Here is a 14082-nt window from a genome sequence, read left to right on the forward strand (position 1 = left end):
ATATACTAGTTTCATAATTAATATTATTCCATATCTTCCTTTTAAAAATCTCTTCAAGATCCATCTACCAATTAACCGAAGAATCAGAATACCATGAAGTGAGAATTTTTAACAGATGTAAGAGGAAAAAAATTTTTTACCAGAATTGATAACTTCAACTTGCCAAAACCAACTCTGGCACATACCATAGCTTGCCTGCTCAACAGTCATTCACTCTCCTTTGCTCCAATAAAAACTAAATTGGGTCCATCCTTCTTAAAGAAGCCATGGCCACAGAGGAATCTGAACTCTCCAGACCCAGAATAAGTTCCTTATTTTTTGTACTCTGAGACTGTGCACAAAATAAGAGGACAAAGCTTCTGAAATCAGAGGCTAATTGTTCTTAATGCAGAAATTAATTGAATAGAACTGCTAAAAGACAACCTGGATCACATTGACACTCAGCTACAAGAGGGTCAAGATCAAATTACTTGGGAATATGTTATAATTCCAGGTCAGGATTCTTGAAGAATTGATAAAGGAAATGTTCATGTTAGTGAGAAAGGTAAGAAATTTTTCTTAATTCCTTTTAAAAGCATTATCTTTGAAAATTATCCTTCTATTGAATGTTATTTTTATAACAAGATAAACATACTGAACTGGAAAAAATACATGCTTAACTCAAATAATAAGTCACTATGCTCTCTTGCAAAACCAGCAGAGACAGGATGACCCTACTGTTGACAACAGTGCCTCACCATCATTTGGAGCCATTTCGCTTGAGAATTAAAACTCCAGTTTAAAAATATTGTGAAACTATAGAATAGTAATCCCCCTTTAGTCTTAATCAGTCACATTGGAGTCTTTTTTAAATAGGATAATCTAAATTTTATACAGCTGGAAAAGTCAAGTCTTTCTACTGTCCTCTATCTTTTATTTTCAAATTCATCATGATTACATCTATGCAAGTGAGGGGTGGGACAGTTATACATCCTCATCATGTGTGGAAGATCCCAAGTCACATGCTTGGCATCCATCTGGGAAATTCTAGGCTCCATAAGAATAGGATTGGGCCTGTCCTGCTTAGCTCTGTGTCCTCATTGCCTGGAGTGCTCAATAAATATTTTGCTGAATGAATGGATGAATGAATGTGAACTAAAAAGAAATCAGAACTACCATTAAATATGAGCTCCCTCTATCCCTCACATCATACCCAATTACTATACTTAACTATTTATTAACATTCACTGTACTTGATTTTTTGCCTGCTCCAAAATGATTCTATCAATAATGACCATTAAATTCCCAATTCAGTACCTAGATTTATAATCACTTTAAATTTACCAGTGTTTCAAGATTTTTCTTGGGTCTCTTGTAACAACGTTATATGACCCTACCTGTCCATCTGTGATCTGGCATCATTTCACCATAGGCCATTTTAACGACATTCAATAAATAAAATGATAGTTCTTTACAACTCCTAAGAAAGATGAATTTACCCATCATTCTGTTTTCGAGGAGCTGGGAACAAAAGATGTGACAAAACAAGTCAAAAAGAGAATTGATCATGTTGACTATGCTCCGTAACCCAGTAATCACACAAACCAAAGTGGCAAGATGATCACAGACCTTTGGTGACAGGACAGATTATCTTAAAGAGCAATTTAGCAAGAAAGAACAGTTCATCTTGTTCAGTGAATGGAAAATGTCAGAGTTTAATAGCCATCATTTTTATCGCATCTGTAGCCTAGCATACAAAGAAAAACATCATGAAGTTTAAATCCAGGTGATAATTTATTTCTGGTGGACACATTCTTAAAAAAGCTCTTAATTTCAATTTGAATAAGTTAACACTTCCCTCCTGGACCAATACTATCCCTGTTCACTTTTGAAGGAATGTGGTACGGAGTTGGGGCAGGAAATAGTGGAGAAGGGAGGGGGAGGCTCTTGGTCACCAACCGACAACTACTCCCACTTTTTGCACTGATTATAAAAAGCCTTTAGAGCCCAATTGTCTCTTGGAGTGAAGGAATTTACCATTAAATTATGGAAGATTATTCCTCATCTTTTCATACTGTTCTTGTCCAGGAAAGAATACTGGAGTGGGTTGCCATTTCCGCCTCGAGCAAACTCCAGGTGACAGTAGATGACAGAGGAGCCCTGTGTGCTACATTTCATGGGGTTGCAGAGTTGGGCACGACTTAGCAACTGAACAACAACAACTCTTCATCTTAGGGAGAAATATATATTTCTTGGCTTGGTTATAGACTTAGAGGCAACTGGAATGCCCATGCTTTGCAGTAGTCTAGATTAATGACTGCTACCCTTCTAAATCTTCATGGATATATGTGTAATCTAGAAAATAGTACAGATGAACTTATTTGTAAAGCAGAAAGAGAGACACAGACATAGAGGAAAAAAAAAAGCTGTATGGACATCAAGGGTGGAAAGTAAGGGCATGGTAAATTGGGAGATTTGGATTAACATAGCTACACTACTAAGTATAAAATAGATAACCAATGAGAACCTACTGTATAGCATGGGGGGGTGGGAAAGAAGGCACAGTCTCTTGGCATGTCATATATTAACTCAACCTTAAAAATGCATTCCAATATAGAGCAGATGCAGGCAAGTACTGTTTGATTCCATTTATATAAGGTGTCTAGAATAGTCAAATTCATAGAATCAGAAAGGACATTGGTAGATGTCACGGGCTGGGGGGTGGGGGTGTGGTGAGGGGAAGAGGAGTTAGTGTTTAATGGGGACAGAGTTTCAGTTTAGGAAGGTGAAAAATTCAGGAGATGAATGATGGTGAGAGTTGTTGCACAATGTGAATGTTCTTAGTGCTACTGAACTGTGCGGTTAAATATGATTAAAATAGTATGCTATACATTAAATGACTTTCACCACATTAAAAACACATGTAAAAATAAATAAACAAAATTAAAAAAATAAAATATATAAATCCTCTTGGAAGCTCACTGGACCAGAAGAAAAGACAGGCAAAGAGGTGTCCCCAAAATCAGCAGTAATGGAAAAAGAAATGGTTAAGTCTTCTACATGGCAATTCAGTGTTTTTTATGTAATTATACCTAATAACCTCATCTTCAACTTTCTTAAAGATACCTGCTAATACTTTAGAGCAAGATTAGCAATATAAATTAGCAGGAAGAAAATAAGAGAGCCAGTATGGCATGCGAGACAGCAGGGCAAATTCGGGAATGAAACCCATCTGAGTACAAAACCCAGGTTCCCCATTTTTGCTGTGTCTACAGGGGAAGCTACTTAGCTTCTCCAACCCTCAGTGCTCCCTGAGACAAGCATCAGAGGAGATAAGCATTCACATTTCACAGCATTAATTTAAAGATTACATGAGATTATATATATTAAGCATTCTCAGAGTGCCCACAGTTGCTAAGTACTCAAGAACTAGTACTTATTATTAAGCTGCTACTAATAATCATCTATATTCCCATCTCACAAATAAGTACTATCAATGCTTTAGCATGTGATCTTTAGCTTAATTTTCTATGTGTGTACTTCCCATATTTTTATTCAATAATGAGATCATATTATGCATAATGCCTGCAGCTTACTTTCTTAAGACAATCTTTCCCTGTCAACAAAATTTCACAACACAATTTCCAGTACCTCACAATATTCTCTTTTGTATCTCTACAATCATTTATTTCTCTGATCCCTTTATTGCTAAGCATTTAGGATGGACACAAATTTTTACCATGATAAACAATGCCGTTATTGTTGCACATAAATACTTCAATATAATCCTCCTTGGGTTAAGTTCCTAGAAGTGAAATCACTGGGTGAAAATGTAAATGCCCTTTTTTAGATATTTTGACACATTTCGACAAATTCTCTCCCAGAAAATCCTCTCACCAAGGATACACAAGATTCACTTTCTATGAAACTATCTACAACACTAGATAGTGTCATTTTATTTTCAAAGAGAAAAGATATTGCCAATATAATAGGGGTGAGAAAGTGGTTCACTGCTGTTACAATAAAATAAAAACACTTTGAAGGTTAATTAAAATGTCCTAATTACTATTCTCCAGTTGAAGCTTATTCTAGAGAAGGAATCAACAAATATGACCCACACAATAAATCTAACCCGCCATCTATTTCTGTACATCCCACAAGCTAAGACTGGTTTTCACAGATGAATATTTGCAATTAATTTGGTGATAAGGAATGCTACCTTGAACTCTAATTAAGCAAAATGTTATTGAAAAAAATTCAATTTTTCTCATTAGCCAACTTGTATTACAAAAAGTTGTATGTACTCAATAATTGTATTTTGAATTTTGTAAAAAAAAAATTCATAAATATTTGTTTTCTCTCATGTTATCTAAGCATGTAATATTCTCAGTGTTGCACCTTGAGCCACAAAGTGCAAAATACTATCTGGCTGTTTACAGAAAAATTTGTCAACCTCTCATTTGTTCAGGGTCTTCTGAGGTGGCTCAGTGGTAAAGAACTTGCCTGCCAACGCAGTAGATGTGGGTTCGATCCCTGTGTCAGGAAGATCTCCTGGAGGAAGAAATGGCAACCCACTCCAGTATTCTTACTTCAGAGATCTCGAGGAGCCTGACAGGCTAACAGTTCATGAAGTCACAAAGAGTCAGACACAACTGACTATGAACACACACACATCCAAAGCGTTCACTAAAAATACAAGAAAATGCACGCTAAGTCGCATCAGACTCTTTGTGACCCTATGGACTGTAGGCCGCCAGGCTCCTCTGTCCATGGAATTCTCCAGGCAAGAATCCTGGAGTGGGTTGCCATGCCCTCCTCGAGGGGATTTTCCCGACCCGCGGATCGAACCCGGGTCTCCAGCCCATGTCTCCTGAGGCTCCTGCATTGCAGGCGGCTTATTAACCACTGAGCCACCGGGAGAGCCCCATTTACTCCCTGTCAGTGCTTTGCAAAGGTACGGTTCTCAGGTTTCCCAGAGGTGATTTTGGGAGGAAAAGGAAGGCAAGAGAGGCCAAGCCCCCACACTTCAACGTTTTCTATTGCCTTTGTTTTCACATCTGGGTCCCAAATAATATTTCATGTAAAAGTTAACCTTAGTATTTTACAAAAATGTCTGAAAATTGCTTCTGAGTATGGAGCAGGGCTTCACTTAAGCCACAGGCAGCTTCTCCGTACTTTCTTCTGGGGCCTGTTGACAGGAGACAGTTCCCCATAGGCCCCAGGCCACCTGCGTTCAAATCAAACTGCTCTGTTTTTTAAAAGGTTGCATTTCTGACTGATGAAAATAACTAATGATCAATGCAAATCAATCTAAACTGTATTGGTAATGTTTTCTCCTTTCAGGAGGAAACTAGTCTTGAATCATGGAAGCTATTTTGCACTTAAAACTGTTAAGCAACCAGGGATTAAGGACCTACATACTGAATTATGAATAGTTCAAGCCTTGCTAAACTTGTAGTGAAATGGGAAAAAAAAGAAACACATTAGAAGTGTTCAAGTGGGAATTCCTGGTTGAGATAACAGTGTTAAGCTGCCATACAGACTTTCCCACTCCAGTATCTAATCAACTATTCCTTTACGTATTGAAGTGACAGGCAGGCCTTCTCATGTATGAAAGAAGTTGTGCAATACATCACCAGTATATTGTAATTGTAAACTGTATGTTGAAATAGAATTGACAAAATAACAACAAATTATGTACTGCATCCTTGTAGAGATCTTAGGAATGGCAGAAAACTTGATCCAGTAGTGATTAGCAGTGACTCCAGTAGTGATTAGCAGTGATTCCACTTAAACCTAGAATTTCTATAAGAAATTGTGTGAAACTAGTTGCAGAAGAGACAGAAATATTTATTTTAAGTCTTGTTTACAAAAATAAGGAAGTGAGAGCTAAGAGAGCTTCAGTTTTTAATCTGTGGATCTGGTAATATCTAAAATTAAAACACATAGTTAAATAATACTAGGGAACAAACTGTTGATCCACTATGCCCACAGGAAGGGTGGCAAGAGAGAATGTACAAGGGGCAAATACACATAGAACAGAAAGTATAATCCTGACTTTCTTTCAGTTTTCTGAGCCATTATTGGGTTGTGAGAGTAAGCTTACATTGAAGCTGTTTCTTCTGTCTGTGGCAAAATGTAATGAAATGGTTAGGAGTGAAAAACTAAACACAAGAATAAGAACTGAGTTGTTTTTCCATTAACTGTGACTGTCTTGATGATTGGGCATTTCCAGAAGGTTTAACATAATTGCCTCTCCACCCTTCCTGAAGCTCGGTTAGATACATCCTGACACATTCCCACACGCATAGCTCTTCTACCCTTGGGTTCAGTTTAGCAGAGAAATGCTTTCAAATAAGCAAGAAAGAAAATAGTGTGTTCTTTACTGGGTTCATGCTATTGAAAATCAACAACAAAATAACATATCAATTCCATAACAGGAACTCTGGCTACTAGAATTTAAAGGTATATAGTCACTTTATATCAAAGTTATCTTCATTCTGGAGTCAGGTAAGTCAAGACAATGAGAATATAATCAGTAAAGTTACCAAAGAGTAACCATGATAATGGGAATAATAACCAGTGTTTGGTGCTTACTGTGTAGCAGGCCATAAACACGTCATGAGAAACAGATGCCTTGTTGTAACTCCATCGTATTAACTACTTCAAGGTAATGGCACCAATGAAATAAGGCCATTATTTTCACCATTTTATAGGTTCAGTTTAGCAGATTTACATGCTCTTGGGACTAGTCACAGTGGACCTGGATTTGAGCCTGGGCTTCTTAATCCCAGAGCCATCCATGATGGTGCTCATCCCTGACATTCTTTTGTCTCCCAAACCTGCCTGATGGTGGAAGGTGAGATTCTAGTTAGATAAGTTCTAGTCATAACTGTTACTGAAATATTGAATGTTGTTGTTGTTTTTCAATCGCTAAGTCATGTCCAACTCTTTGCCACCCTGTGAACTGCAGCACACCAGGTTCCTCTGTCCTCTACTGTCTCCTGGAGTTTGCTTAAATTCATGTCCATTGAGTCGATGATTCTGTTTAACCATCTTATCCTCTACCACCCACTTCTCCTCCTGCCTTCAATCTTTCCCAGCATCAGGGTCTTTTCCAATAAATCGGCTTTTCGCATTAGGTGGCCAAAGTATTAGAGCTTCAGCTTCAGCATCAGTCCTTCCGATGAATATTCAGAGTTGATTTCCTTTAAGATTGACTGGTTAGAGTATTAAAGCACTGTTTACAATAGCCAGGACATGGAAGCAACCTAGATGTCCATCAGCAGATGAATGGATAAGGAAGCTGTGGTACATATACACAATGGAATATTACTCAGCCATTAAAAAAAATACATTTGAACCGGTTCTACTGAGATGGATGAAACTGGAGCCCATTATACAGAGTGAAGTAAGCCAGAAAGAAAAACAACAATACAGTATACTAATGCATATATATGGAATCTGAAAGATGGTAACGATAACCCTATATGCGAGACAGAATAAGAGACACAGATGCATGGAACAATTTTATGGACTCTGAGGGAGAAGGTGAGGGTGGGACGTTCTGGGAGAATGGCATTGAGACATGTGTATTGTCATATGTGAAACAGAGCACCATTCCATGTTCGATGCATGTGACAAGGGCTCAGGGCCGGGGCAATGGGATGATCCAGAAGGATGAGAGGGGGAGGGATGTGGGTGGGGGGTTCGGGAAGGGGAACACATGTAAACCCATGGCTGATTCTTGTCAATGTATGGCAAAAACTATTACAATATTGTAAAGTAATTAGCCCCCAACTAAAATAAATAAATTTATAAAAAAAAAAAAAAAAAAAAGATTGACTGGTTGATCTTCTTGCAGTCCAAGAGACTTTAAAGAGTCTTCTCCAGCACCACAGTTTGAAATCATCAATTCTTCAGGGCTCAGCCTTCTTTATGGTTCAACTCGCACATCTGTACATGACCACTGGAAAAATAATAGCTTTGACAATATGGACCTTTGTCGGAAACACTGAACAAAACAGCTTTTAAAAAATAGAAATTGCTGAAAATGGAGGTAACTACTACAAAAAAAAAAAAAAAAAGGTGGTTATTACTACAACCACTACAACTATTACTGCTACTACAAATTTGAACTTTGTCTATTATCTTCAAACGCTTTTAGAAAAAAACCCAGAAAACTGAGCTCCATATCAATCTCCGGACATTGGACCAGTAGACAAAGAGGGCAACAATCGTCAGATCTGGCCTAGGTGGAAGTGAAGACCATGAGAAAGGACAACAGCTAGGGAACTGAGAGTCCCTCCCAAATGCTAACACAGCCACAGCATTGTCAGTAGGCACTGGGATAAGTGACAGATGTAAGAATCACAGAAAATGAATGAAAGTAGTCACCATTTCCAAAAGTGTTTCTAAGTGATCCAAATAAGAATTATCAAATATGAAAAAATACTATGTGGTTTGATAATATGAGGAGAAATGGGGGCAAAAAGAGTTACACTGGCTTCTCTGCTGTAGGACTTCTAGAGTCTTTGATATACACAAGTGAATCTCCATGGGATGACTACGGTACGCAGCATTTCTTAAACCTTTTGAACACAGCATTCTTTCTTCTTAGAAAAAGATGTTAACATTTTGTAGATTACCTTTTTTTCCCATAGAACACAGTTTGAATGAATTAATCAACCTTTATTCTTTCTCTGCAGTGAAATTATCAGAGTGCTTTGCTGGGGGAGGGACTTGTGCTTGAGTCCCAGGTGTTCACATCCACACACACTTACATGTAAAACAGTGTTATAAGTCAGCAAAACCAGGCCGCCTTATCAGATGTGTTACAATGTGTTCCATAAGCAGGACTATTAAAACTAGAGGTTCTTTAACTAGCTGAGTTGGGAAGGGGAGATTAACTGTAGACAATGTGTATGTATTATTTCTGCTATCTATGGAGAGAGGTACCCTCACATTTATGAGAGATTCAAAGAATTCCAGGATCTAAAAACGTTTAAAAACCAACTGTACTTTGCACAGTAAGAAGAATCTTTACAAATACAAAGGTGATATCAACACTGAGTCCCAGGAGGGTGGAGATCAAGATAACACAATAGAAAGACACTGGGCTCACCTTCTCTCACGAACACAGGAAAAACTACAGTTTGCATATATCACAACTGTCATTAAAAACAACCTGCGGACCAGCAGAATAGCTCTTCTGTAACCAAGTCTGTCAAGAAAGATCCACATGGAGTCTGGTAGGAATGGAGGAGAAGCAATCTGGTCAAGACCCACATCCCACCAAGGAATCCAGGAGAGAAGGGAGAGACCATAGGCTTGGGCACCCTCCCAAAGCAAGGGATTCGAGCCACTTACTAGTCACCCCAATCCTGGGGTCTGCCACTGGGAAGATGAGTCCACTTAGCTGGCTTGAAAACCAGTGGAGCTCACTGGAGAGTTGTAAGAAATCAAGGCTTTGCTCTTGGAAGTGTGCACACACAGACTTGCTTACTCCCAGTCACAACGTGGAGGCAGAAGAGTGAAAACTACCCAGGGCTCCGGACAGCTTGCCAGGACTGCCACAGTGTGCCTCCCCCAGCCCACACGGGGCTCCCCCAGCTCTGTGGCTCCAGCCCTACACCCCACTGAGGCAGAGACCGCCATTGCCAACGACACTGAATGCTTGGAGAGAACAGAACTAGCCGGGACCCCCAGCTCTGCCTCTGATCCCCGAAGAGGAATCCATTGCTGGCGTGCCCCTCCCTGGGCGCAGTCAAGAGAAGCAAAATCAGCTCCAGGGAGGAGATTATCATCGCAAGCGAGTGCTTCCCGGCACACATTTGGGAGGGAGTGAAGCCAGCCCTCCTGACTCCAACCCAACCTCTAACTGAGGGGAAAACCGAAATCAGCACAGAAGTGCAGCCCCCAAATCTCAGGCCCTGGAAATGCCCAAAACCAAGACAGAGATTGCCATCACACCCAGGAGAAACCCCACTCTCTCGGAGCTCCTGCTTCTGTCCCTGAGGCCCCACTTCGGGCTGCGACAACCGCTGAGCAGAGGAGCAGCTCTGGCTCGCACCTGGCTCTGGCCTCAGCCCCTCCAATTTTAGCCACGACTTCCACCAAGGCAGTAGCTGCCACACGCCCAAGGGGAGACACAGCCTGTGCTCACCGCACACCCAGCCCTCCATCACAGCCACTGGCACACAGAATGTACAGGGATGTTCCCACACAAGGACACACCTTCGAAACTGGGATAGGTAACTGTTTCACATAATTTCATGGAGACGGAGAAAGTTAAATAAAGTGAGAAGACACTTTGTTTCAAACTTTAATGAGCAAAAGTGCTATATTATTATTATTCTAACATTGAGTCATATTTCCTCTATCAGAGACAGTATGGAAAAGGAAACAGTCTGTAGCATTTTGAGTAATCTGTGTCTGCAAACCAGCACGAATTACAAAGAAATGGGAAATAATCAAAGAAGAACTAAAATCAAAGCAAAGTTCTCTGTCAGGCCAGGTCATGATGACAATTAAGTCATTTAATGAATCCATTTGAATCCAGGCAGGAATTCCACTGATCTTAAGTACCTATTACAAAACACCAACATTTTAATTGAAAATATTACTTAAATATTTATCTTCTAAAATAATATTAGTAGTATTCCTGCTACATACATATATTTTCAAAATAAGCAAATCTAGTGTAATAGAGAAACCTAAGAAATACTCTCAATTAATTTTTTAAAAAAATTTGTTAATAATAATTATTATTTATTAATAATAGCTCTATGGTCTTGTTACCATGAAATAGAAACTATTCATTATCCCTAGGAGGTATTCAGAGAATGAAGGAGATAATAAAGTGATACAAGTTGAATGTCTACTATTTACCTGACATATTTCATGCAGGCCACTTTTAACCCTGTGAGCTAGAAATTATTATCCCTGTTTTACAGATAAGGAAACTGAGGTTCAGAGAGGTATAACCACGCTCTCATAGTAAATAGATATCAGAGGTAGGATTAAAAGTCTGATCTCTCTGATCCCCAAATCCTTTCCCCTTCAACACATCTATTTCTACTATTTAAAAAAACTAAATAATTAAAAATTGATAAACTAAAAAACAACTATAGAGAAATGTTTTTAGTGATATAAGATCAAATCTAAAAGTTTAAGTAGGAAATAAGCTCATAGCAATTTTTTCATCAAGAAATACTTCTACAGTTATTTTATAACTATAGAAATAACCATAGAAAGTTTTATAACTATAGAAAGTTTTTTTAAAATTATACCCATACCCATAGGAAAATTTCCTTCAAAAGGAAAAATCATTTTAACAGAAGTACCACTTTGTAAGTGGCAGTGTAAGTAAAATAAATATTATAACCTATGATTTAAAATAGCAGAAGCACTTAATGGCTAATATTTATTGATTGATTGACAATGGACCAGCACTGAAAAAATATATGTTGTATTTAATAAAATACCCTTTGCTCAACATTACCTATTTTTATACTGATCTTGAAATAGCAATGGCAAGTTCTATATTTTAAAACCAGGTTGAAGAATGATCTAGTTTCTTTGCCCCCTCTGAGTCCTTTTTAAGAAAGTTTTTTACCTTCACTTGTTCTGTGAGGATAACTCACAGATCATTTCAGTTCGATAAATAACCCATTCAAGGAAGACACTTCCCATTCTCTATTCATCAGCAGAGAAATACCACCTTCAAAAATACCTTTCCCTGAATATCCACCCACCATCATTTCTTGGATGAATGAGCAAATGAGATTCCATACCAGCATCCTGGAGTAGAAACTCCAAAGGGGTGTCAGGAGCTCATACAAGCCCATGATCCACAGTGCCAATGGAAGCAGTGCAGCCAATGTGGATTTCCACCTGGAAATCAAGGACTGGACAGCTTCTGTGAGTGTAAAGAATCATCCTCCTCCCCCAAGTCCATATCCCATTCCCCAGTGGAGGCGTCAGTTGAGCAGCTCGAAGACATAGGGAAGCCCCATGAAGATGCGGCGTGGGTGGGGGTGGGGGGTTGGGGAGTTGGAGGGGCGGTTCCAGGAATCTTAACCCAATCAGCAGAAGGCAGGGGGACCCAGTGCCGGAGCAGAAACAGCTGGCATGGGAATCAGGGCTGGCCAAGGACAGGCAGTTCCCACCCACTGCCCACCTTCAAGTCCAGGAAACCCCGCCCTCTTCGATTTCCAGGCCCACTGGCATTAAGCATCTTCCTTGCCTCTCTTCCTCTTGGAAACTACTCCTGCCTTCTCAACCTCATGGAAGCTTCTCCCCACCAAAGCAAAGGCTGCAAAGGGCAACATTTCTTCGGTTTTAGAGATTCCAGTCCCCAAAAGTCAAGTCCAGAGCATCAGTCGGAAACACCTTCTCCTTCTGCCCTGCAACAATCAGGCACCCTCTGAAGCACCATACCTCAAGATCGTGAAACAATGAAAAACTAACCAAACGATGGCTCTTCTCATAAAGTTTAGCTATTTAAATGCCATGACAGGAGTCATGTCTGGGCTGGGCTCTCACTGGTGACAAGAGTTGGATGACACCCTTCCTTCTGGTTTTCACAGAAGCAGGAAATCTTGGGAGAAAAAAAATGATTTAGCCTTTTTCACTTGAAACTTTTGTATGCATTATGTGTGGTGAGAACCATGAATATCATGAGCTCCATCCTCTCAACAAACTTTTAAGTGTACAACACAATATTGTTAACAGTAGATACAATGTTGCATGGTAGATTTCTAAAGCTTATTCCTCTTGCGTAACTGAAACTTTATGCCCTCTGATGAGCTACATATTTTCTCTCCCCCTAGACCCTGGCAACCACTGCTCCACTCTGACTCTACAATTTTGATTCTGTTTTAGATGCCTCTAGATTAAATGCATGTGTGTGTGTGTGTGTGTGTGAGTGTGTGTGTGTGCACGCACACGCGCGCACATGTGCACTCAGTGGCTCAGTCATGTCTGACCCTGCAACACTATGGACTGTAGCCCACCAGGCTCCTCTGTCCATGGGATTTTTGAGGCAAGAATACTGGAGTGTTCCCGTTTGCAACATTTCCTTCTCCAGGGGCTCTTCCTGACCCAGGGACTGAAACTGCATTTCTTGAATCTCCTGCACTGGCAGGTGGATTCTTTACCATTGTGCCACCTGGGAAGCTTTTAAATAAATGAAATCATGCAGAAATAGAAAACAGTAAGCACTTGGAGAAATTTGGGCTTTTGTACACTGTTGTTAGGAATGCAAAATGGTGTGGCTGGTAAGGAAAACAATATGAAATTTCTTCAAAAAAGTTAAAAATAGAACTTCTGTGATCTAGCAATCCCACTTCTAGATACTTATCTAAAAGAACTGAAATCAGGCTCTTGTTCATACTAACATTGTTTATAATAGCCAAGATATGAAAGCAACCTACATATCCATCAATGAGTGAATGGATAAAGAAAATGTACTGTATTTTTACAATGAAATATTATTCAGCATTGAAAAATGAAGGAAACTCTGAAATCTGTGATAGCTTAGATGAACCACTGGAGAACACTTTGCTAAGTGAAATAATCCTGTCAGAGATGAAAAATGCTACATGATTTCTCTTGAGTTTAGACATATAGAGAGACATCCAGGAGACTGTGAAGGAGGGTGGCCCGCAGGCAGAGTTGGACACTGGTATATGGATTACAGAAGGGAATACAAGAAGAGTTAGTATCAAAAGCAACTTGAACGGTTTGCACGACTAGAAAAAGTGATTACTATGCATATCAGGAAGTCCAAGGAAGTGGGACTCTAAAGAGGAGGTTTGCTAGTTCAGCTGCTGAGAATGTTATCCTATATAACGGTTCCACGTTCTACCTTGTATCCTCAACACATCCCCTTTGTCTTCATGTTATTTCCTCTCAAGGTAACTGTTTTCACTTGGCTGGGGCTGTCATAACAAAGTACCACCAACTAGAGGGCTAAAACAATAAAAATTTATGGTCTCCCAGTTTTCAAGTCTACAAGTGCAAGATCTAGGTGTGTGTAGCATTAGTTCTTTCTAAGGGCTGTGGGGAAAATCTGTTTCATGTCTCTTTCCTAGCTTCTGG

Source organism: Giraffa tippelskirchi, chromosome 1, assembly GCF_054371585.1.
Source record: "Giraffa tippelskirchi isolate mGirTip1 chromosome 1, T2T-mGirTip1v1.2.pri, whole genome shotgun sequence".
Classification (NCBI taxonomy): Eukaryota; Metazoa; Chordata; class Mammalia; order Artiodactyla; family Giraffidae; genus Giraffa; species Giraffa tippelskirchi.